At 32.8% G+C, this 27,176-nt stretch overlaps 1 long non-coding RNA gene across 3 annotated transcripts; it reads left to right on the top strand.

The window, feature by feature from the left end:
* The first annotated feature begins 7,438 nt into the window (after positions 1–7,438).
* Positions 7,439–18,995, top strand: LOC131031237 (uncharacterized). Of its 3 annotated transcripts, none has more exons than XR_009372144.1 (4): positions 7,439–7,666; positions 7,914–7,996; positions 17,455–17,528; positions 18,761–18,995. It is a non-coding gene; the product is annotated as an uncharacterized LOC131031237 (long non-coding RNA). The 3 variants fall into 3 exon arrangements; XR_009103009.2 differs by having other exon boundaries at positions 7,439–7,745; XR_009103008.1 differs by having other exon boundaries at positions 7,439–7,792.
* The last annotated feature ends 8,181 nt before the right edge of the window (positions 18,996–27,176 follow it).

Raw genomic sequence — 27,176 nt, 5'->3', positions numbered from 1 at the left:
AACTTCTTCTTCATCACCTCCCAATCAACCACTACATCTCTTTCCAATCTCATGAAACATCCCAAGGCAACATCCTTGAGGGTAGTGTATACACCTAAAAATGGCTCAAGATAAATAAAATAAATACTTATTATTTATTTAATTTATATTCTTCTATCAATAAATATATATGCCAGTTTATTTATTTGATTCACATTCACCTTATCCTTTCACATGATTAAATAAATTTTATTTAATTAGATATCTTAATTCATTCTAAACTTCCCTCCAATTAAATAATTCTAATTATTTAATTATTCCTCTAAGAGCAAGTCACATTCCTAAAATCCATATCATATTCTTGCACATCATCTAGATTTCCCATCTTGGGCTAGGATATCATACCATGATATGCATATACATATGGCTGACCTACACCCCTAAATCTCATGCACACATGACATGTAATAGCTATGTGCTCCCATGCCCATATATGTAATAATGTGACACAAGTAGATAGAATATCAATCTCACCATAAATGAACTAATGTAGATCATGATACAAGTGAGCCAATAACCATATGTCCTAGGCAATTTCCCCATTGTCACCATCTGCTCTTAAGTTTGACCCCACCCAACTGCCAAGCCATGGGACCTCCTATTAGGGTATACCAAACCTTTGATAAATCCTACTAGTATAGAAGGGAATTTCTCATACACTCAACCACCACTCTCCAACTTATCTCAGAGCCATCCAGATCCTCATCATCAAAAAATTTGAGACATGCATCTAATACGAGTGCTCATATCAGGACATAATAGCATAATAAGTCAAACTATAACTATAGTTTGTTGTGCATTATAAAAATTGGACAAAACATGAGCCTATCAAACATTTATTTGAACCTACAATTCCATGTAGGGTCACTCTACAATAGCCTCTCTAAATTTTATTATCTCAAAACCATTTGATTTTAGTGGCAATTGTTGCAATTTGCAACAATTAGGAATGCCATTTGGCACAACCTTTGTAAGAGCTATATGTTTTTTTCTTCACGTCATGGGGCCAAACAGGGACTATGTCAATACATTGATGGGGGTGGGTGAATGCTATAGGAGGTCCCATTTTGCATCTTAAGAATCTTGATAATTTTGGGCTACAAGCATTCGATAAAGTCTCTTAAGAGCCTAAGTGCAAAAAAAACGAACAGTGATGGGGACATTCTCAAAATTCATGGAACCTATGTAAATACTATTTGAACCTACATGTGAACATAGGGTTCCTTTTCAATAGCCTCTGTAAGTTTTTCTTATCTCAAATTCATTTTGGTAGTAGCAACAATGGTTGCAATATTGCAAAATGTGTCAATAGTGTTCAACACAACCTTGTCACGAACCATATTTTTTATTCTTTACCTCATGGGGCTAAATGAACTATGCCAACATATTAAGGTGACTAGATGAATTCTAGAGAAGGCTTCGTTCCACATGCCCAGTGTCCCAATAATTGAAGACTACAGGCATGCAACAAAGTCTCTTAATAGACTTAAGAGTAGTTGACTAGTGAAACTTTAAGGGAGAAATTGTAATCACTAGTTCCCTCAATCATTTACCTTGAAAATTTAATTAAAATTATTAAATATTTAGCCAATGAGATATAGTTCACTTTGAAATAGGCCATCACCAAAAAAATCAAAATGATTATTAAGACCAGAAACCTAAGACTTGATATTGCAACATTAAAATATAGTCTTAGATGGACTATGGTAGCAATATACATGTGGATGCATCCTACAATTTGAAATATCATGCTAATGGACTAAAGATCTCATGAAACCAACCATGAAAGAACTCTTAAGATAAATATTACCATGAAAGAAATTAAGTATAAAGGTGATACAAAAGACAATGAATCTAATAAAAAAGATAATAAGGAAGGAGGTCATACTTTTGAAGTTGGAGAAAGGGTCAAAGTAGTAGTTATCATAAATGATGATTTTGAGGCTATGTTGAATTCCTTCAAGGAATAAGGAAAGGTTGAAAACCCTAGAGAATACAAGGGTGAGGATATAAGGGTGATGGAGGGTTACCAAGGAGCTACAAGAGGACACAAATTAGGTATGGTAAGTAAGAGCAATAAAAGAAGAGTACATGGAGAACGTTGTATAGAAGTAAGAGAGCAGGTAAGATATTGCAAGTAGGTACAAAAGAGAAGGAATTAAGGCATACAACTATAAGTGGAGTTGATGCATTTGTAGTAAAGAAGTGTTGCAAGTGTAGGAAGCGTGAAATAAATTAAAGGACCCTTCAAGCATGGAAGATGAGGCAAAATAATCATTTATTGCAAAAAATTTGTTATGTGAAGATAAAATATTTTATTTTCCACCAAGGCAACCAAGTATGAAAAATAAGTGCAGCATCCTAAATTGTACTCTCTTACAATTTGGACTATGTTTAGTGCTCTCACCTTAGTGCCTGCATCTCAACACTTGACAAAGACCTCTTTATGCCCCCACCATGCAATAATGGCCATATTATATCATTTTACCTTATTGGACTCCTTAACCCTGGCCCAATTATGGGGTAGGACTAGGGCGTGGTGCCTTGGTCCTCACTAGGACCATGTCACCACACCATGGTCCTCTCTAATTGGGGCCCATTTTGAACCCTTTGTCCTATCCAAATTTTGGGCAGGAAGCCCTTCCCTATGTCGACCTATGTCAAAAAATTAACATAATTGATGATGGGCAAGTGCATAAGGAGGTCTTCCCCTCTCATTTGGATACAAGAGGCATAAACGGATAATTGGGAGAATAATTTTAAATTACCTTTAAGCATCTAAAGTATTCTTTTATCATTCCACACATCATAAAATTGGGCCCTTTACCCTAAGTGTGCCCCTTTTTATTCCTTAAATTAATTAATTCATCAAAAGCCCTAATTATGTCTTATTTTGACCTTCAAGGCCTGATTTCACATATCTAAACTCCTCTAATCATTGCACCAACTTGGGGATCACCTTATAATCACAATACCTTGCATCCCTAAAAATTTGGAAAAAAGTTGGATGGATTGATGTGATTCACATTGGTCCCTACGTTTTCTCCCTGAATTTTGGGATCATGTTTTGGCAATATTATAATCTTTAAACCCAACTTGGTGTGAAAATATATCATTTCTAGGTCGACTTATGATCAAACACAGTGTTAGGGTTTCATATATATAGCCTTTCCTTTCCTCATTTGAAGGATCCAATAATCCATCATCAACAACTCAATCAATGAAAGACACCTCTTGTTAAGTGAAAAGGGTAGATTATGTGAAGTCTTATCAAGCATTCATCAAGTCTACATAAACCATTTTCATTCAACCATTGGGGAGAAATTTTACATCTTTCATTTGCAAGCATATGTGTGTGATTAGGGTTTTGTTATGTTCATGCCATTTCATACAACATATGTGATTACATTCAAGAAGCAAAGCATCATTATCAGTCATTACAGATTTGAGGTATACCTATCCATTATTTATTTCAAGCATTTGCAATTTTTCATTCAAGGTTGATTCCAAACCGGGGTTTGACTAAGGTAAAACCCTATTCCCAACCCCTCTTCTCTTCTTTCTGTGTGCAGGAAACAAGTAAGGAGTTGTACTCTTCAAATTAAGCTTTATTCACAAAGACAAATCATCCCCCTTTGGCGTGCAAAAATTTCAAAGGACCGATGTGATATGCCATAGTCCTGACACTTTTTGGGCAATTTCAAGGAGTAGATCCAATTCAGCTTACATTACTTAGATCCAGATGCATGCAAAAATCTCGCACCCGTAGCTCGCTATTTTCATGCTCTTACCTCCATTTTTCAACATTTTACCTAATTTCAACATGTCAACTTACAAAAGAGGAACACACATTCAATTCAAGTTCGCTTTGCATTTAGTCTTGATTTGATTCATGACTAGATCTAGTGAATTCCCCATCCTCTTTTGAATGTAATGTCCCCCAAGTAAAAAATCGAGCAGCTTCCATTCCTTGGGTGGAAACCCTAGGAAATTTTTCCACATTACAATAATAAAATATAATAGTTAAGAAATTAATGGTCAAAACATTCAAAGAGGATGCAAATGAATACGAGTATGCATTTTCCCATGACAATGTAATGGAGAATGGAGACAGAATGGAAAAAAAACATGGTCCATGTGAATACGATGCATGTAAGAGATGTTCACTATGTATATATGTGATGAACACATATGCTAGTCACCATGCATACCAATGTATATGCAATGTAGGCATGAGCTAGTCACATTGTGTATATGTGATGTATGTATGAGGTAGTCACTATGTCTATATGCGATGTATCCTTGAGATGGTTTTTATGTCTACATGCTTATTAATATTTTACTAATATCTATTTGGGATATGCTTGACACCATAGTATTATGTATGGATTAAATTAGAAACATAATATTAATTATTTGTTTCTATTTAAAAGAGAGGTCAAAGATCTCCTAGATGTGTCAAATAAGTCATTCTATGATTGGTGTATAAACTATCTATTTTTTGATTCACATAAATGAATAGTAGATAGAGTTGTTTTTAATGAAAATCCTTAAGGAATAAGATTTGGTATGACTTTTTCATGATACAAGAGCTTATCATATGTAATACAATAATGTATACGGTGAAAATGGATGATGAAAAACAACAATATTGAAAGACTAACAAGGATCCAACCACAAAACCCTAGCCTAACAATGAAAGCAATCCACCATACACAAATGAAGATACCTAAGAACATGAAAATAAACCAAATAAACCAAATATACCATTCACATGTCTAGTAGGGTTTCAATATCCATTTCTTCCTATCTCCATTGGTCTTGTTTGATATATTCTCTCATATTTTATGTGTGCACAAGAGCTCAACAAAGAACGGAAATGTGGTTGATATCTTGATTGTAAGAAGGCTTGATTGCATAAGATCAATTAGATAATTAGATGATTAGGGTTGATAATGAAGGAGAGTATCCTCTTATATAAAAGACACTATAAGAAATGGAGGGATAAAATTAAGAGGTGTAAAGATAAATGGTCGGCTAGGATTAAAGGATAGGTAGAGGAAATAATTAAATGATAAAAGGGGGTAGGTAAGAGAAGAATTAAGAGATGAGTGACATGTGTCATGGGTAGAAAAGGCTAATGAATTAATTAAATAAATAAAGATTTATTTAACTAATAAAGGAATTGGGATTAATTAAAGAAATAAAAGTATTTATTCAATTTAGGAAAAGGATAATTTAAATAAACAAAAGTATTTATTTAAATGAGGAAAGGCTTAAAAGAGGATTAATCAATTAATGAAATAAATAAAGATTTATTTAATTAATAGAAAACTTAAGATAAAATAATTAAATAAATATTTTTTTTTATTTAATTAGCCACGACAATTTTAGGTGTCTACACTTATCATATGTAATACAAGAATGTAAGGCTGTGGCATAGAGTTTCTACCATTGGTATTGTTTAATTAAGGTTGTAGCACTTCTAATTGAAGAGAATTTACTTGATCAATAAAGAAGGTACTTAAGATGCAATCAAATTGGTTGAAAATAAAATTTTGGTAACCTAGGGTGATTATTACACAAACTTTTAAACTAAAAAGTTCTCAAAATACAAGACAGACAATTTTCAAATAGGTTCCATAAAATATGTCTTATAAAATAAAACACATTGTTGTTGCTCTATCAACATGAATCAACCTATGATTTTTTCCTACACATTCTTTGTGTTTACAATAATCTCTACTTATTTGCACCAATAAATGATAAGAAATGAATCTAATAAATCATGTAAAAGGAGGAAGAGTTTGAATTTATTATCATGGTCCACCTACAATATTCCTTACAACTTGCTATGAGTCCCTTTAACCAGTGTCAAGTTTAAGAATAATAGAGGTTGGTTAGTCTTAATGATCATAGACTTATATGAGATATTGTATTGTTAGAGAAAGTATGATGATATTGATTTAGTTTTTATGGTTGTTGATTATTTGTATGAAGCCAAAAATTGACCTAGGTTATATACTTGAAAAATATTGGAAAATAAGCCAAGCATGAACCAAAGATGAAATGACACCAAGAGGGTTTCTAGATCAACTATTAATCACCTAAAAAATAAATAAGAGGTCCAAGATTTGATTCCTAATTGGCCCATGCCAAAATTACATGGTATTTAGAGCTCAAGGTAGAGAGCTAGGTGTAGCTAGGATCCCTAATCACTTATAGTGTGACTTAACGGGAGTCTTAGAAAATTAGCCATAATTAAACCAAAGATAGACTTATCATTAAGAGGGGCAATAGGTGTATGGTAGAGCACACACATAGAAAATAAGAGGTCCTCAGTTTGACTAAATTTGAAAAATCAAGAGCATTTACATTTGCACAACAAGAAAAAAAACATGTTTGAATTCTTATACAATGCATTGCATTCTCATAACTTCCCAAAAAATCTCTCAACTTCCTATTAGAAACTAAGTCCCAATTGATTGATATTTAAATGCTAACACTAATTCATTAAGGCAACTAAATAAAAATAAAAATATTAAACATGTAAACTTAATTTTTTTCAAAACCTCCATTAATGTTTATATTGAAAAAACAAAACATAAAAAGAAAGAACATAATTACTAAAAACATGGCTAACTATAACAACCCATTTGGAAATTTGCGGAAGCATCTTCACTATATCTTCTAACTCATCTAGAACACCTTAAGCTATTCATGTCTAGGAAAATGTCCTAATTGACTACCAAATCTCTTTAGAACACCCAAAAATGCTCATGTCTAGGAAAATGTCCTAGTTGATCATGTAACCTCCTCAAAACATCCCAAATCGCCTTGTCCAAGAAAATATGCCAATTATTCAATGATATTTGTTAATTGAGACACGCTCGACTATTCAGAAGTATACCACTCATGTGAATTGAGACACTTAATTTTCCACAAGAAGTATCAATCAAGTGAAACACAAATGTCAACTATAAAACAACACTTATTCCACAATCTATACAACAGTCCTTTCTTGGTAGATTGAGATACTCAATTATCCATAGATACACACATACAAGTTTATGATTTGAGACATAATCAACTATCTATTAAATCACTTCATCTATCCACAAATCATAAAACCACCAAGATCCCCTTTGTTTCATGAAGGGACACACAAAATATAAAACTTCTAAGCTCCCCCTTTTTCTATGAAGGGACACACAAAATGCTAATACTTCTCATGCAAGGTATCATGTCTAAGTGAGAATCTAGCTCAAGATGAAAACATTCCTACAAGCTTCAATACCTCCAACCTCCAATAAATCTCTTTGCTAAACTTTATCCATTTTATAAATTTAGGAATTTTTTTTTGAAATAAAAACACTTTGAATCGGCTTGAACTTGGAGCGGGAACGTTGGAGCCTAATGCCAGCTAGGCTAGCCGTTGGGAGATTCATAAAAAGAGCTATAATTAGAGGCAATCGGGAGATTCATACATTCTATTTGTGGCAGGGCAAGAGAGGGAAGAGGATTTGTGGCAGGGATTGGCATTCCATCTGTATTGGAGTGTCTCCTCATTCCAAAACAATGGGCAGAAGAGGGTTTGTGGTAGGGCAGAAGAGTCATTGGGTAGAAGGTGCTTACAGTTGATGGATCGCACCATCAAATGATTCATCTCTTTGAAAGATTTAGAAATAAGGGAATGCTAGAAATTTGTTAGCTCTCTCCTCTTTCAACTTGCTAATCATTCTCCTTTTATGTAGTAAGACATAGTTTTCTTGCTTTTTTTAAATGATGGTCAGCCATAGTTTTGTAGGTTTTTCATTTTTCCATGTCCTATCTTTCTTTTGTTTGAATAATATGTTCCTTGTTTTGATTTACAGTTCTAACTGATGACCCAAACATGCAATGAAATTCTTGGTTCGTGGTTAAAGGACTTTACAGTGAGCTGGCTGCGATCAATCAGGTGTGCCTCAGTAACTGTGTATAACCTGTTATTATTTTGTGTTTTATAAGTTTAAATGATTCTTTGCTCTGTTAAATAATCCAGTACTTATTAGTTTGATTTTATATTTTTACTATTCTGTTAGATAAACCTGCCAAAAAAAAGGTCACTCTATTCTATTGAATGTTCTACTGTGATGTAAAATCTTATTATATTATAACTAGGGCTTTGAAGAACTTAAAGGCTTACATAATTAAATTGTCACATTTTATTTTATAGTTTTTGTTGTATCTAATTTAATAAGCCCATTTTATTTTATATTTTATATCAACACCAGCAGTTCTCTTAAATACTGCAAAGATCATGTTACTGATAGCACTGTAGGGATGATTTGACAACTGCTAGGATGATTGAGGTCTCTGAATCGTACAAATTTTACAGATCAGTAGCCATAGAATGAGGATAGAATCACAAGGAATGACATGGAATCACAAGGAATGACATGGTGAAAATTCTAGGAGAGACCTCCAAATTAGAGAGTTGATTGCATAGAGACCTCAAACTTCTTTATGCTTTCTTTTCCTTTCTTTTTTTTCTACTCTTAAATGTTGCTGCAAGTACTGTTCCTATGCAATACAATGGTAATTGTAGTCTCTAAACATTCGAGTCAATATTATTAATCTATCATTTGAAGTGAATTCAAGGAGACCAACAATTTTGCTGTCTCTGAATTATACCAAATATATGTACTTTAGATTTATAGATCAGTAGCCATAAAATTGGATAAATCCATAAGGAATGACATGGCGAAGATTCTAGGGCAGACCTCAGAGTTAGAGAGTCGATTGCAGAGAGATTGCAGAGTGTATTAATGTAACAAGTGTCACAAATGAATGAGATGAAACTTCTTAAAAGCCTTGAACACCATTATGGTGAGCTGTTGTGTATCATAGGTGGAAAGGAACCACTCCAAGATTTTTTTTTTTTTTTGAAATTTTTTAATTAATTCTAATGAAATCTTTTTGCCAATCCTTCAAATAACGAGAATGGAAAGATTTAGTGGGACTCCAAAGTTCTAGGATTTAATTTGTAAACTACATCAGTCTTACAAGACAAAGTAAATGAGCTAACATATAAACTCAAAGAGACCACATATATGATCTATTGTTTTATAAATAACCAGCTCATTCTCTGACTTTTCTTCCAATTCCTTTTAAATCTATCTCTATTGTTTACTAGAAGATAGGTCTTCAAGGAGACTAAAAGTTGGAAGAAAATTACAAGACACTGGTATCTAAACATATATTTTGAAAATATTTATAGGTGAAATTTCAGTTGATGAATCAAGTGCAATGGATGGGGATGGATGAGTGTGAAGATTAGATTACCATATTTCTTTGGTAAAATTCTCCATCGGCCTTCACCAAAAGCCTAGATGTATTTGGTAAGGAGTTCTTCATCTAAGTCTAGGGTCCTCTGTCGAGGCCAACTTTGGAGCAGCAGGGAGTCCTCCCCAGGTGCTTAGGTGTCTCATGTATGGCATTTGATTTCACGAATGGAATAAATATAAATATGACTTCCCAAAACAATTTTTTGTCTTTTCACCTACACTGAAAATGACTATATCGAATCTATTTTGTTGTTGATGTTGTTGTTGGCAGGTGAGAGAGACCGACAAACCTGCATGAGCAACCAACATTCAACCATGAAATAGGAGAAATTCTGTTTTGGTAGAACTGTTGTATAAATTAATATCTACCAATTTTAGTAGGTAATATGATAATGATAATGAATATCTAGAAATCCTCTTCTTCCCATTGTTTTGGAATGACAAGACACTCAATGAAAATGCAAAGCTCAGTCCCACTGCTAGTCCCTGCCACAAATCCTTGATCATTTAACCTCACATCTGCAATGAAACAAACATATTCACCCGAGACACCAAACAAAAGATGTCGAATAATAAAAGCCGTCTAGTCTCAGAGGAAGGAATCTTACACGATCCTTTTGGCAGCTCCTTGATAATCTCTGTTATGATATTTTCTTCCCCTGTATCTGTTATTCTTTGACCATCCAATTCAACTTTTCTCAGGTACATAACTCTTAACTGCTCTTTATAAGCTGAGAATTTTCTTTCCCCGACCTCCTCCACAACTTTTTCTAAATTTAGAGAGTGATTGATCACAGCTACAACCATTGAAGGATTGTTTATCAATTTATCTGTAGTGCTGTCCAGTTGTATGAACAGCCACAGAACAAACCCACTGCTGCCGCTCTGTGCCACAAAAATAGAGAATCCAATAGTATCAGCATGAATACTAGCCACGTCTTCAAATGATACAAAACGATAGACTGAAAATAGCATACCAGTTCACTCGAAGTAGTGACAGTGAGAGGATAGTTATCATCTTCCTCCTGCATTTCTTTCAACTGCTCAACTAATTTCGGACTTCCACTTATGTCAATGGAATAGCATCTCTGTAACTTCACTATTTTTTCAATTGCTGCCCCTTCCATCAATTGACACCGTATAAGTTTCATTTTCTCCAAAGAAACCATTTTTTTACATCGTCAGGGAACGTTTGCAATTTAGAACAACTGCTTATGCGTAACTTCTTTAGTCCCAAGTTGCTTGACAGATTACCAAGTTACTTTCTTCTTTTTCTTCCTCTCATTAATTCATCCCGCTACAACTTAAACTCCTCTATGACTTATCTTCCCACTCTTTCTCATCATCTCCACCAGTATCTGCATACAAATCATTACTAGCAATTTCATGGAGATAAATTTATTTTATCTCCTCTTCCTTACATATTTCTCACTCATTTTGTTCTTCCTATATGTCAAAAATTAATCATACCCTATTGAACTTCAACCCAAAACCTATTATCGCTGCACTTTACCAATTCTTCTACTTCACATTCCTTCAATATTTCTTTCAAACAAAAATCAGCATTATCACCATTTTTGGAAAATGTGGAAACATACCTCATTACCTTGGTTTTTTTCCCTAATGTACTGTTGAAATATAATTTTTAGTTTTCTCATCTTCATCCATTCCAACAGTATCAATTACACATAAATCAATTTCATGAAATATTTCATAAAAATTTAGATTTTACCTCATCATCAACTGCTACAAATTTTTCTCCTTTCAATGTGATTTTTTTTATATAACCTCCTTATCTTCCAATTTAATTTCTATCATTTTCCCTTCAAAGAATCTATCTATTTCCCTTATCTCCTCTTTCAAGAGGAGGTTGTTTTCTTCTTCATTAACCTCTTTGCCAAATATAGGACTACAAAGGTGATTTCTCTAAACTGCTACAACATCACTATTATCTACCTCAATAATACCATCTTTTCCATTCTTTTTCACATCCTCTAAACTGCTACAACATCACTATTATCTACCTCAATAATACCATCTTTTCCATTCTTTTTCACATCCAAAAAATCACGTAACTCATCAAATTTATATTCACTAATTTAAAAAAAAAATCACATGTTACCTATGTGGCCTCCCATCTCTCCACTACTGCTACATATTTCTTAATTTCATTTTCCACCTTTTCGTCCCTAGTTCATATAAATAAAATATAACTATCTATAAAAAGGTCTTTAAAATTACTATGGTCCACAGCGACCATTTTCTTTTTCTGTCTTTATGCCTTTTTTTTTTTAAGATACTGGTGGGTGGGCTGATCGCACAACCTTCCCATTATAGGTGTGTAATAATACCAGTTATCATCTTTCTAGTAGCTATCATATTTGCCAAATCTCTCTATTTTATTTCTCCCTCTTTCAGGATAGTATTTTATATCCTCTCTTCATCCTCTTAACATTTACACCTCTCATTTGCCTCCATGCCACTTTCACATAATCTTTTTTTACATAATTTCTTCTCATATATTTTCTTTTCCATTTCTTTTTGAAGTGTATCCATTCTATCTTGGAATCCAGTTATTAATTAATTAAACCTCCTATCTCAACATTATTCTCATAGGACTTTAAATGACTTATCTTGTCCTCTTCTTTGAAGACATCTACAGGGAATTGCAGGTCCTTCCCTAGTTACAAGTTGTCCTTGCAACAATCTGTCATATTAGGGTACCAACCCTCTCTATAATCACAGGCCCTCTTTCATACCTACAATAAAGATTCCACATTCACAATTTTGATGTCCTCCTCGACCCTCACAAGTACAAGAATCCACTTCACCTTCAACAAATATTTTAGATCCTTGAGACACATTTCACTGCTTCATTTCCTCACAACGCACATTCAATTTTATCAATTTATATATTTTCTAGTGAGAAATTTACCAAATGTGTGTTTTAGATTTAGTGATGGATTTACATATCAATGTTATCAATTTATATATTTTCTAGTGAGAATTATACCAAATATGTGTGTTTTAGATTTACAGATCGGTAGCCATAGAATTCGGACAAATTCATAAAGAATATCATGGTGAAGATTCTAGGGTAGACCTCAGAATTAGTCATTTCCTCACAACGCACATTCAATTTTATCAATTTATATATTTTCTAGTGAGAAATTTACCAAATGTGTGTTTTAGATTTAGTGATGGATTTACATATCAATGTTATCAATTTATATATTTTCTAGTGAGAATTATACCAAATATGTGTGTTTTAGATTTACAGATCGGTAGCCATAGAATTCGGACAAATCCATAAGGAATATCATGGTGAAGGTTCTAGGTTAGACCTCAGAATTAGAGAGTCAATTGCATAGAGATTGCAGTGTATTTACGTAGCGAGTGTCACAAATGAATGAGATGAAACTTCTTAAAAGCCTTGAACACCATTATGGTTAACTGTTGTGTGTCATGGGTGGGAAGGGTTCCCACCCATGATTTTTTATTTTTTTTGAAATTGTCCTGTTAGTTCTAATGAAAGCTTTTTGCCAATCCTTCTGAAAATGATTTAATATGTACACCAGACAACTTCAATATGTACACCAGACAATTTCAATCTTACAAGACAAAGCAAATGAACTAACATATAGACAAAGCAAATGAGCTAACTTCTATTATCATGATAAATAACCAGCTCATTCTCTGATTTTTCTTCCAATTTCTTCCAGATCCATCTCCATTGTTTTCTAGCTGGAAGAAAATTACAAGACACTGGTATCTAAACATATATTTCAAAAATATTTATAGGTGAAATCTCAATTGATGAATCAAGTGCAATAGATGGGGATAGATGAGTGTGAAGATTAGATTACTTGCTTTCTTGAGTAAAGTTCTCCATCGGCCTTCACCAAAAGCCAGAATGTATTTGGTGAAAAAGGAGATCTTCATCTGGAGTCCAGGGCCCTCTGTTGATGCCAATTTTGGAGCAGCATGGAGTCCTCCCTAGGTGCTTAGGTGTCTCATGTTCCTGCATGGCATTTGAATTCACGAATGGAATAAAAATAAATTTGATCTTCATTTGCATAATCTACGATTGTTGCAAATTACCATAAAGACTTAAGATGTTTTTGCCAACTCCGAGCTTCCAAAGAGAACCTACTGAAACCTTCAACAAGCCAACGGTAAATGTATTTCAAGTACTTCATGTGAAAACAAAAGTTGACCTTCAATTTGCACAATCCATGATTGTGTGCAAATTCACCACGGGCCTAACATGTTTTTGCCAACTCCAACGCTAACCTACTGAAACTTCAAAATGCCAAAAGAAAATGCATGTACAATTTCTCAGTTGAAGATACTTGTACAAATTATAGCATAAATGGATAATAAAATTGCAGAAAAAATAGGTGAACAGAAAGCCACACAATGTTTCACACTGATTTACGTAGAGGAAATTTTCCTGGAGTAAACATGAACATCTTTACTTTTGCTTTAGAGATACAGCTTTTACATTCACTTTAGAGATGTTAAATGCATCGTTACGCAACAGGATGGCTCTCTTGGTGCATAAAACTCCACTTGTCTCTGCCATGCACTTACAACCTTGGCTGCTTATTAATTCTGCTTGTAAGCTGCCAAAAGAAACTGTTGCATGTAAACTAATATATGGATGCTGGAGACTCATTTCAATTGTCAGATGCTTCCTATTCCTTGACTCGCATGTTTTCTTTCCTGCTATAATAGAATATAGACAGAAAACCACATAGTGTTTGACACTGATTTACATAGAGGAAAACTTCCTGGACTAAAAATAAACAGTTGTATTGTTTTTTTGATCGGTAAAGGCAGAGCCAGATTTATATTAATTAGTTTAAATACATAGGTTTGTCACTGAGTTCCAAGACATTCAAAAAAACCCCTGCTCTTAGAGAGCACAGAGATCCCACCAAAACCTGAAGACCTTTAAGCTTATGGTTTAGCCATTTTTCTAAACCATCAAAAGTTTAATAGTCTAGGAAAAGCAAACACACTATTAACGATAATGTCTGATTTCCAGCTACCTAGATACAGAGTTTTTGAACATAAAATTAAAACCTAATGAAAATATACATGTATAATTGCATATCCAGTAATCAAAAAGAGGTATCCGCAGAAAGCCTAGCTTGAGGAGGGAATGTCGGGTTGTTGCAGCTGCTTCCTAGGACGGCCTTGGCCTCTGCTTGCTGAAGAGCCCCGGCCACGACCCATGCTCCCTCGACCTCTGCTCGAGCCACCTCTGTAGCTCTGTTCTGGTTTTGGTTCTGCTTCTGCAGCATCCAAAGGCAGGAATCCATTCAGCCTTGCAAATTGGAACAGAATCTCCTCTTTCCCTTGAGCCTCTGGGTCTTCACCTAAGAAACGCCATTTGAGGTAGCTCAGCCCTGCACTAGCGAACACTCTATGCCTATTCAATTCTTTACCCTTCAAGTCCAGTAGGAATGGGTAATAATTGATAAGTTCTCCGTGGGCATTAAAGAGGATTCGGTCGCTTGGTCTGGGCGCACCAGAGTCATGGAGGGCCTTGTTCAATACTTCTTGGAGTTGTTGTATTGTTGCTTTAGAAGTGTTTAATTCATTTCTACACAACAAGATGGTTCTCTTGGAGCATGAAACTCTATTATGTGTCATACACTTAAAACCTTGGCTGCTTCTTAATTCTGCTTGGAAGCTACCAAAAGAACCCATCACATGTAGACTTGCATGAATAAATAGATCTGGAGACTCATTTTAATCACCAAATGTTTCCTATTTCTTGATTTACATGTTTCCTTTGATGCTTTCTCCTTGTAGCATATGCAACACCACAGGTCTCAAAGACATCATCACCAAAACTCAGACAACAGTGCCAAAAGAGATTCTAAATGGTTGTCAAACACATTGCTTTGTTCAACCTGACAATGGAGCACTTTATTGACCTATCTACATCATTTCCTCCACACTCGAGTATGCTTCTCCAATGTTCAAACCGGACTTTGAGCTTCTCTATATCAAACATGCCTTTTCTCTAAGAGTGTCATCTGGAGAGGATTTTCTCTTGGGCATTAAATGATGGTTTTCATTCTCCACACGTTTGTTCTAAAAGTTTTGGTCCATATCAAATCACATCCTCCCAATTCGAAAGGTTTTAGCCATTCAAAAGCTTAGGTTTTGAGGTGGGGGTACAACTCCTCCACCTTCTCACCTGGGTATTATTTTTTCTTGTTCAGTTATTGTCCCTGAGGCTCTCTCCCCTAGAGTTTCTGAGCTGTTACAACACCACATATATTTCCTTACTTGTGCATCAGGTGCACTCTTGAACAGAAAGCACTACTTATACCATCTCAACGAGCGCATACCTCAACAACTTCAATTTCTTAACTCATTAATGATGTCCACTCTTGCTTAGTCATACCATGTCTCCAACTTGGAATGATGCTTCTTCCTACATGTTGATTCCGACATCCTTTCTTCCACCTTCAGCTGTGTTTTCCTTACTCATTGAAATAGTTTATCAACCTTTATTGCTTTCAAAAATGCATCGTCTTACCCTTTCTCTTCCCTCCAATCAATAAGATAAGTGTTGTAGCTATAGAAATTAAATAACAAAAAATACTTCAAATGGTGATCTTTTGGTAGAAGTGAATACTATAAGTTTTAATCTTGTCTTAATATGCTTTGTATTATAATCTATAACCCTTTCGGAGCTGCAACAATTTTTAACTATCCACTTCAACTTGACAATCTTTTTACAAACAGAAGGCTGTTGACCTCCTCAACTTATGATCTATAATCTCTACTTTCGAATTCAAATATCAGTTAAAATGTTTTCTACTCACCTATGTGCTTTGCAGATGAAATGTTCAGATTGTTAAGAAAAAGAATTATTGTGCTTCAAACACAAACAAACATGAAACAACTCACAACACGATTCATTTGGAGAAGTTGATGAACTGAAACTTTGATGCAATCTTCCTTGATTTTTTATCTAAGATATCATATAAATAGCTACTTGAAGCTGAATACATATTCCCAAATCGGCTTACAGATCATGTCATACATTCCTTCGTTGCCAGTCTTCACAATTGCAGTGAAGGCGGGTTTTCTATACAGGAAAAAGAGGGAGACCTTATTGGCTTGAATTGATGCCTCTGGCTCAGCACCCGCACCACCAGTTATCTTTTTTTTGTTTACTTTTAATTTTATTTATGTTATTTCATCCCCTGCCCACGAGCAGATTTCCAATTAGTTGCAGAGATAAGCATTCATCTCACCTTCCTACAGTTGTAACATCAAATCTAGTAATACATGTATGTAATTTAAATTCTTTTATTCTACACTGATATTCTAGAACAGGTAAGCCCTTACTCTTCTTTTATTAACATTTTTCAGAATAATATTCTTTATGTATTTTTCTTTCTACAGCATAGGATAGCGAGAAATTTATTTTTTAGAATTGAAATAGTAAGGTCTAGCTTCCTTTCCAGACGAGTAGCCAACAATTAACTTACAAATTCCTTTAGATATATCACTCTAATGTTGGACAGTAAATCGTCATACTACATTTCCTAATAGTATACTTAAATATTACATACAGAACAATATCTTTCTTCTTCTTGTTCCTTGCATCAAAATATGAGCAACTATGATTCAAACTTATTTGCAAAACACTTAGATACAAGGGCATAATACTAAATTTTCACATTAATTGACTATTATGAGGATAAAATATGAAATTTAGCTAAAAATTTGTACAAAACGCTTATATGAATTTTTGAACAAAATGTCATGATACCCATAGATTGTAGTATGGAATAAACCATTTCCAGACAAGATAAATATAATCCACTTTCTATATAGTAATGATTCATTAAATCTGTTACTATTGCATTTTCTGACTTCATAAACAAATTTTCTTTTCCCTTTTGAAACAAACAGGGGACATAACATTGCATCTATGATAAGACTGCTAGAATGTTTACATTATCAGACTAATGCTTTTTGTTTCTTTTCTTTCTAATCCATATGCAGCTTCTTTACATTATCAGACCAATGCATCTTTTTTCTCTTTTATATGCAGCTTCAAGTAGCTATTTATACAGCCATTGGCGGATTCATAGTGAGCAAGATAGTGAGCTGGTTGTGATCGATCAGGTATGCAGGATACCAACCTCTTCTTTTTCAGAATTTTAGCTACTGTTATTATTATTTTTTTTTAAAGTTTAAATAGATCTTTCCTCTATTAAATAAGCCAGTACTCAACAGTCTGATTTTATATTTTTACTACTTTTGTTAAATAATCCTATCAAAATAAGGTCACTCTATTCTATTGAATGCCCTTCTGTGATGTAAAATCTAATTATATTATAACTAGGGCTTTAAATAGCTTAAGGGTTTACATAATTAAATTGCTACATTTCATATTAAATTTTTTTTTGTATCTCATTTAAATGAGCCCATTTGTCTTGCACTTCAAGTATCTCTGATCCATGGGAGTGCTTTAGTTCTTTTTGGGCTTCTCTCTCCCTCATGTCATCCTGCATTTTCTAGCCTTGCTAGGGGTTTCTCATATTGATCAGTCTAAGTGCACTCGATGATTGTGATGATTTATGCTATGGTCCATTTTCTATATTCTTTTTTGAGCTTCTTTTAAAGAAAGGAGATAGCTATGATTTGATCATGATCTTAAGAATGGAGTTCTAGTGAGCCTCTTCAACCAACACCCACCTCTCTGCTTTAATTGGCATCGACCTCCCTTTTTGAAGAGCCATCATTCACTTTTGTATTTTGATGCCTTCCTACCCTCATATAATACCAATTGTCTTAACCTCTCTTAACAATTATTGTCAACTATTTCTATTTTCAAGTTAAGAGAAACTTCATAACATTTTTTAATGAATATTATTTTTCGAGTATCTATTTTAGGAAGTATTTTAGAAATATTTCTATTTTATTGGGTTAAGTGAAATTTTCAGTGTGTATAATTTATTTGGACTACATGGAGTGAAAATTTACTCTTTTGAAATTTTTTGTTTGTTAATTTACGTTTGTCTTCTACAACGTTCAAAAGAGAGCACAATAATAAGAAAATTTACAGTTTTATTGGAATCAAGTGAAAATTTCAATGCATGATTTTATTTAAGATTATATAAGTAAAAATTTACCATTTGAAAGTTTTCCATCTCTTAAATTTACATTTGTCTTTTAAATTTTTTAAAGAAATTGAGTTTCCACTCGCAAGAAATTTTAGAGGTTTATTTGAGTTTTTAAAATTGGTACAATATGCTGGATTTTGTGTTGTATGAAGTATAATTTAGACTTGAGAAGAATTCAATCTCTTAATTTACATTTGTTTTGCATGACAATGACAATTTAAAAAAAAAAAGTTTGGACAAGTGAGAACTTGAACACGGAGAATTCATCGGAGGATTTTTGTACACGACAATGAGAATTGAACATGAAGACTTCAAAGAAGGGATCAACTTATGGTATTGTTTAATATTGGAATGGAAGTACAAAATATGTAACGTTTCATTTAAATTGATTATTTTTATTTATTGTAAACATTCTACAACAATTAAAACTAATAAAGATATACCATTTTTTTTTGAGGGGTAGAAATATCCCTCCAAAAACTCTCAAAGATGGCCATGGACATCTTTGAGAGTCTCTTGTTTTTCTACTATTTTTTATTTTTTTTTCAAGTTGTTCAAAAATAGTATTGTTGTAATTTATTTAAATGATATTAAGCAATTGTTAATTTTTAATTAAATCTATTTCAGCATTAAATATTTCATAATTAACTCATATATTTTTTAATATTATATTTATTTAATTTTTAATCAAAATTAATTAAATTAATTAGCTCACAGTCATTTAAATAATTATAAAATTTTATAATTGTTAAATAGTTTTGATGGATGGTGTTTATGTTGAGTTAAAGTTTATAGAAGTGAATATTTAGGGAAATAAATGACAAGAAGACATGAATACCTAATTTAATTTAATATTCTCAGCCACATTATTATTGTAAAATATGATTGTAATTAGCTTTTTTACGTAAATATTAGATTTTAATGTAAGTTTTGAGAAAATATACATTAGTATGATTATGTTATATACGTAGCCTTTATTGACCTACATCATAGGTTAGAAATATAAATATTACATTCTTTTAATTATAGTAAGTTAATCCTTTAAAACTATCTATTTTATTATAAATATAAAGTTTATTTATTTATTGTATTTAAATTTTATAATTTGTTATCTATTTGAGTTGAATATTGTGTGTGTAACAAGTGGTAAAATTGCGTGATGCGTCGAATGACCTTGTGCACTTTAGGGTTGAATAAAGGGTGTGCCAAGGTTGTATAACATACATGTATGGTGTTGCATCAAGTGTGAATCAAACTTATAAATATGCTTAGAGTGCTTGTGTGCATTTGTATTGGTAATAAATATATGTCATTGAGTTGCATACATGTGATTGCCATATGCAACACAAATGGCTCTAGTTCTTATTATTGTTGAATGTTATGTATGTTATTGAGTTGTGTGTATAACACTCTCCATGATGGGTAAATAGGGCTAATGTTCATTGAAGTTGTATTCAATGCTAATGTGACTTTATGTTGTGCGCATAACACTCTTTGGCATGATACATCCTTGTTTAAATAAAATTTATGTTGTGTTTGCATCACATTTGTGAATTGAATTTGTATGGTGCACATTGTGTACTTGTGTGCATTAGGATTAAATGGTATTTATATCATTGAGTCATGTGATTGATGTGTATGTCATGTATACGAGAATAATTCATATTAAGGTTATTTTGTGTGCCCACTATTTATTGCTCATAAATACTCTTTGTGGTGTGTACATGAAGCTACTTTTTATTAAAGTTGTATAGTTACCTAATATGAATTTGGCTTTGATATTTATGCAATTGACTTGTATAAATTTTCTTATTTATAGAAAATTATGTTATGATTACATCACATGTGTAAACACAATTTTTCATGGTGTATCTTGTGTACATTAGGATTGAATGGTATTTATATCATTGAGTTACATGTGATTGATTTGTATTTCATATATACTATACAAATAAAATTTACACGTGATGTAATCATAACATAAACTTAATATAAACAAGAATATGCGTTCAAGTCAATTGCATAAATGTCAATTCATATTGAGGTTGTATTGTGTGACCAATGTGCATGTACATAATGCTTTTATATTTGTGTTGCATCAAATGTGTATACAAAACTACTTTTTATTAGAGTTGTATGGTGACCTGATGTCATTTAGGCTTTGAAATTTATGCAATTGAATTGTATGCATTTTTTTGTGTATGCAAAATGTATGTTATGATTACATCACATGTAAATGGAATTTGTATGGTGTATGTTGTGTGGTTGTGTATTAGAATTGAATTTTATTTATATCATTGGGTTGGATTTGATTGATTTGTATTCCATATACACCATACAAATTCAATTTACACGTGATATAATAATAACATTAATTTTATACAAATAAGAATATGTATACAAGTTAATTACATAAATATCAATTCATATTAATGTTGTATTGTGTAGCCAATGTGTATTTGTATAATGATTTTATGTTTGTGTTGCATCAAGTGTATACAAAGAGATACTTTTTATTAAAAGTTGTGTGGTGACCTAATGTGAACTAGGCTTTGACATTTATGCAATTGAAACACATACATTTTCGTATTTATACAAAAAATTATGTTATGATTATGTCACATGTAAATTGAATTTGTATGGTATATGTTGTGTGCTTTTATGCATTAGGATTGGAATGTATTATCATATACATTTTCTTGTTTATCATCGAGTTGGATGTGATTGATTTCTATTTCATACACACCATACAAATTCAATTTACACATATGATATAATTATAACATATATTTTATATCAACATAAATATGTATTTAAGTCAATTGCATAAATATCAATTCATATTAAGGTTATATTGTGTGGGTAATGTTTATATGTGCATAATGCTTTTATGTTGGTGATGCATTAGGTGTATACATAACACTACTTTTAGTAAAATTGTATGATGACCTAAGGTGAATTAGTCTTTGACATTTATGCAGTTGACTTGTATACAAATTCTTGTTTGTATAAAATTTATGTTATGATTGGATCACATGTGTAAATTGAATAAGCATGATATATATGGAATACAAATTGTATGTGTATATGTGCATATTGCATTTATGTTGGTGTCACATCACTGTATGCATAACACCAGTTTTTAGTAAAATTATACAGTGATCTAATATGAATTAGTCAAACATTTATGCCATTGACTTGTATATGTAGTCTTATAAAGTATAAAATTAATCTTATATTTGTATCACATGTGAAAATTGAATGAATATAGTATATATGAAATATAAATTGCATGTTATTGTGTATTGTGCACATGTACATGGTGGCCACACAATATAACCTTAATATTGACTTGTATATATAGTTTTGTTTATATTAAATTCATGTTATGATTACATTGCATGTGAATTGGATTTGCATGGTGTCCATGAAATACAAATCAATCACATATAGTTCAATGATATAAATACCTTTCAATCCAAATTCAATTAACACATGATACAATCACACCTTTAATTTTGTATATACAAAAATATGTATACAATTTAATTTCACAAGTGTCAAAGCCTAATTCACATTAGGTTACCATACAACTTTAATAAAAAGTAGCTATATGTACAAGCCTAATTCACATTAGTCCACCATATAAATTTAATAAAAAGTAGTTTTATGTACGCGCTCGATGCAACACCAATATAAAAATAGTATGAACATAGATAAATTGGCCACAATACAACCTTAATTTAAATTGACATTTCTTGTATAGATTTTCTTGTATGTACAAAATTTATGTTATGATTACATACATGTGCAAATGGAAGTTGTATGGTATATGTAGTGTGCTTGTGTATTAGGATTGAGTGGTATTTATATAATTGATTTTTATATGATTGATTTGTGATCCATACGCACTATAAAATTGCATTTACACATGATGTAATCAATATAAATTTTATATAAACAAGAACATGTGTATATGTGTCAATTGCATAAATGTCAAAGCCTAATTCACATTAGGTCACCATACAACTTCAATAAAAGTAGCTTTATGTATATGCTTGATGCAAGATAAACATATGATTTGCATTTCATATACACCATAATCATTCAATTTACATGTGATGTAATCATAAAATAAATTTTACGTAAACACAAATATATATACAAGTCAATTGTGCAAATGTCAAAGACTAGTTCGCATTAGGTCAACATATGATTTTAATAAAAAGGTATCGTTATGTACACACTTGATGTGTAGTGCCCCTCCTTGATTCTTCTTATCTTTTTGAATATTAGAGGATTATGTTGATCTAGGTTAGTCTACTTTATGATGATTTGTTGGTATCATGTTGCATACTAACCCTATTTCATGATTGAATTGGATATGAAGATGGATCTATATTCGATGATTTATATGTGTTCATTATTCATGAAGAATCATATTGCTTACGAGATTTTATGATTACGCTAACCCTACTCTATGATTGTGATGTCTGAATTGATGCTACGATGTTTGAGATTGTCTTCTAGTGTCTTTGTGATTAGAGACAATGTCATACCACTCATTGCGAGAATAATGACGTTGTGATTCTCTATCACTTGCCTAATCATTTATGATGTATATGTGCTATATATGTGGCAATGTGTATAGTGGTGGATGCAGAATTGCAGGTACTAAATATCGATTCCACCTGGTCTCACAGGTATGAGCGGGTCTTAACCCAATGGCAAGTTGTCGGAGATGGCGTGTGTTTTCCTCTCATACTCTAGGCTTAGTTGGTCACCTTGTCATTTGTGTCGTGGCATTAGTGGTGGTTAGAGTCTTGTGTTGATGTGGATCCTTTGTTGGGTTGTTTGAGGTGATGTGAGTGTTGTTAGACATTGTTGTTGCTATGATATGTTGTTGTCATTGATGTCAACATATTCATGTGATTTATTGCCCCAGTGGTTGCAGATTGGTTTATTGGGATCATGGTTTGATATATGGAGTATTTCTAGTATCATTACATCTTTCTGTATTGGTTTTGGTGATCCATAAGCTTAATTGATCATATCATATGATTCGGTTTATAGCTTAGTTTTTTTAATCAATGCTTTGCAAAGTTAGGTATTTCCTCTAGTGTATTTCAGTGTGATCAAATCTTGAGTTAATATTTTGGGAGATTGTTTGAGATGTTCATGTGTATCTACATTTAAGATGGTTTGTGATTTGATGTTTCGCAAGCAATCTTCCTAGTTCGAGTTGCTACTATTTGAATGTTCTTGAGTTTTAGATGTTGATTAATGAAGATTTGATAAGTGGTGTTGGTACAACTGTTGTGGATGGTTCTAATGTGCTTGATGGTGTTTCCTAATTGTACACTATTTGTTTTGGGGATCCGCATCGATTCTTGTGTGTGTTCTTGGTGATTTTGTTGATCTGGTGATATTCTTCGTGTTATGTGGTATTTTTGGTGGTGTAGCATGTTGCACTTATTCTTGGCATGATTTCTGGTGGTGTTGCGTGTTTGAGCATTTGATTTAGGTCCATGTTTTATCATGTATATCATAATATTGGTTCGGTGGTCGATCTTTGTATCGTGTGTTATAATTTTGTAATTGTGAGATGAGGGTTTGGCTGACCTTGTAGTCAAGGTTGACGATTTGTATAAATAGGTGATATAATCATGTAATTTGTGTATCCATGTTGTGTTTGCATTATCAGAGAGTAGTATATGTGGTGCTTAAGCAAATTTATCCTTCGGTGTGGTGTATTGAGTTGAGATTGTTGCATGACAGACAAATGAGCTTAGTTGAAACTGTCATCAGACATAAGGAGATGCTATATTTGCAATTCATATAATCTGGATTGTAGTTCGATCATTGTTGTAAGGTAGTGAACCTTCCTTGAGGGTTGTAGCCTTCCATATTATTATATCTTGAGCAGTGAGCTCTAGACAATGAGTCTGAATGCATGTGCATACCCCATTGTAATATTTACACATACTACTGCAAAGTATCATCTTATTGTGGGTAGGTTCCCATGGCGGTTTTCCCTTAATTGAGTTTAAGGGACTATGGGTCCCACCGGGTGTGCCAAAATGAGTGTGAGGAAAACAAGGATAGAAAAATCACAAGCATGAAATATTAAATAAGAAAACTAAAGCATAAAAACACACAAAATGAATTTGTTTCACCTTGATTCTTCACCTCCTCCAATTGAGTGAGAAGTGGAAGGCGCCCTTGATGTCCACTTGATCTGCTACCTTGGATGAGGGATGTGGATTTCTTTCCACTACACAACAAGTGATAGTATTGATAGGTGTGATAGGATGAATTGGCTTAAATGAGAAAAAAATTGAGCACAATATAGGTATGATGGATGATTTTGTTGCTCAAAGAGACAACATAACAATGTGCAAAAGGTGGATATGATTATAAAGGGTGGAGACTCCAATTTATAGATTGGAGGGCCCCAAAATGGATGGCCAAGATCAAACAGAAATGGAGGATTGGGATTGAAAGTGAGTGGGAGAGGATTTGAGAGGACAAATGGGAGATCCAAGTGATTTGCCATAAAATAATTTCTTGTCTCCACACTTCTCAAGTACATGGGAAAGAGTTGCCCACGTACCTTGGGAAGAGAGAAAAGGAATTTAAAATTCCTTGGGAGAGGACAAGTGGAATTAAAAATTCCCAAATAAGGGAATGCGTGAGAAGCATAAAGGATAATGAAATTAAAAACTCCTTGGGAAGAGAGGGCATGGGGAGATTCAAGGGATTTGACATTCCTTGAATGAACCAAAAGTGGTAGCATTTAAGGTTGGAGGGTGAGATGGGAAGACCATTTATGGCAAAGAGTTGAATCATCCCTAATCAAGGTGATTAGGGATGTGGAAATGATTAAGAGTGATTAGGTGGGTTAATGAAAGATTAGAGTGTAAGTGGAAAAGTTAGGAGGATGGGACATGAGGAAAGAGAATGAGTGGATGAATATTAAATCAAAGGAAATGATAATCATGATTAGGCTAGAATTAATTAGGCTATGTGATGGAGATTAGAAGGGTGACTTATAGGAATCGTGAGATTAGTTAATTTACTTGGATTAATTAACTAAATGGGATTTAAAAGAAATAATAGCTAAGGTTGGGGATTGAAATGATTTTTAGAAGAATAAGATATAATTAATTTTGAAAAATTAATTATAAGGTTAAGGTGATAAAATTAATTAAAATATAATTTAATTAATTTTAAGGAGGACTAACATAATTAATATAATTATGTGAAAAGGCTAAATTAATTAAATATTAATTTAATTAATTTAGGTGTTTATGTAGTCCCTCCTGACAAGAAGACTAGAGGAAAAACCACTGTTGAACAAAAGAAGACTTCTAAGAAGAAGTTGAGTCAGGCCGAGAGTAAAAGTAACAAAAGGTAGAATCGTATTTTAATGTGGATAGTCTTGTTAATTCTATTCATGAAAATGGGTATGTCAAATATTTTGTAGACATCTATGATGAGGCTCACCTTGTAGATAAATAAGTGATTGAGAATGTAATGGTAAGGTATTTGATTATCTGCAATCAAAATTTATGTGATATTCAAGATGATGTTCGGATTTTTGTTATTGATAAATTTTGTAGTCCTTTGTTTGAGGACGCCAGAAGTAAGATTCAACTAGCTCTCAGTGCAAGGTTCCGCAAAAAGGAGAGAGTAAATCTAATAATGGGTGGAGACTCGAATGACATCAAATGAGTTATTAGACAAACTAATGATATTGTTGAAGTTTCTTTGGAGGTTATAAAGTCCTTATTGACTCTTGTGGAGAATGAAAATCAATGAAACTAGTGGAAATGTTCCTATGTTGGAGGAAGAAGGAAAATAAAACATTGATAAAGATCAACCTACAACAGTTTTAGATAGAAAATTTCAATTTGAACAAGTATTAACTATAGCTAAAGAATAGATGGGTGAAGCTGGACAACAGGATGTAAATCCTAGTATTACTGAGAATGTTTGTGATGATCCATGTGATCAAGATATAAATGAAGTTTTGGAAACTTTAGTAGATACTTATAAAGATGTAAATATGAAATAAGATACTAAAATAGGCATGATGCAAATTGAATCTAATAGGTCTATTATAGGAGAAGAGAAGATCAAGGATGAGAAAGGTCCAGAAGATGTTTAGTTTGGAAAAGAGATAGAAGGAACATGTATAAAGGAATCTCTTACTATGCTTGAAAAAATAAATTGAAGATGGTCATTGAACCAAAAATTTCATCTGAGGTATCGTAGGTACTTGTTTCTCAAGGAAGATTAGATTTGGGGAAATTATTCCTCGGAAAATGGCACTTTCAAGCAATGGAAAAGAACTATGTGTCCAGAGGTTTAGTAGAAGATATGCCAAAGTTTCTCCATGAGAAACTTCCAAATGTTCAAATTGATGATTCCTTCATTGATGAAGACCAACTAAGATCACAATTTGAACAATTGAAAGCAAAGATCTCATATCTTGAGGTAAAAATTTCAAAGGTCTTGGAAAAGAAACTAATAAGTAATCATGTGATATGGTTAAGAATAAGTGTGTAGAGACACACAATCACTTAAAGGTTTGCACAACAAAGCTTGAGCAGAGTGTGGACAACATATTCCAACTTTATAGATT

The sequence above is a fragment of the Cryptomeria japonica genome, chromosome 4 (genome assembly GCF_030272615.1).
Source record: "Cryptomeria japonica chromosome 4, Sugi_1.0, whole genome shotgun sequence".
Classification (NCBI taxonomy): domain Eukaryota; kingdom Viridiplantae; phylum Streptophyta; class Pinopsida; order Cupressales; family Cupressaceae; genus Cryptomeria; species Cryptomeria japonica.
The sequence above is the reverse complement of the archived record's forward strand: the minus strand, read 5'-3'. Positions and strand labels throughout refer to the sequence as shown.